Genomic DNA, 612 nt, shown 5'->3' on the forward strand with positions numbered 1-612 from the left:
ATTGGATGCATTCTACAGATTTTTTTTTTTTTTAAAGAAAACAAACCTTTAAGATTGTTCACTTTAAAAATGATGTTAACCTGTAAATCCATGGCTGATTCATGTCGATGTATGACAAAAACCACTACAATATTGTAAAGTAATTAGCCTTCAACTAATAAAAATAAATGGAAAAACAAAACAAAAAAAATGATGTTAACCAAATTTTTCAAGTAAAATACAAAATAAGAAACTCCCAGAGTTATTTTTGCAACTTAAGCCAAGCACAAGATGGTGGAGATTCTCTTAGATCTTGAACAACCTACCATTCTCTGAATGTCAGAATCAGGAACTAAAATGCAGAGACTGATTCATAGGAATTAAGTACCTGAGGTTTGCTTACTAGGTAGAGGCTGGATTAGACTGTATTTTGCAAAAAGTAAACTAGTAAACAACTGTAGACAATGGACACAGCACAAAGAGAGGGAGGCATATGTGCAAAGCAGTCTGCTTAAATAATCTTGAATTAGGTGAATCTATAATGTGGTCTGAAAAAATCTCAAGCAAACTATTTTCTTTACTTAGGAAAAAAGAAAACAAACCCTACATAGTAAGACTACTAACACTAACCTA

This window comes from Dama dama, chromosome 32, assembly GCF_033118175.1.
Source record: "Dama dama isolate Ldn47 chromosome 32, ASM3311817v1, whole genome shotgun sequence".
NCBI lineage: Eukaryota > Metazoa > Chordata > Mammalia > Artiodactyla > Cervidae > Dama > Dama dama.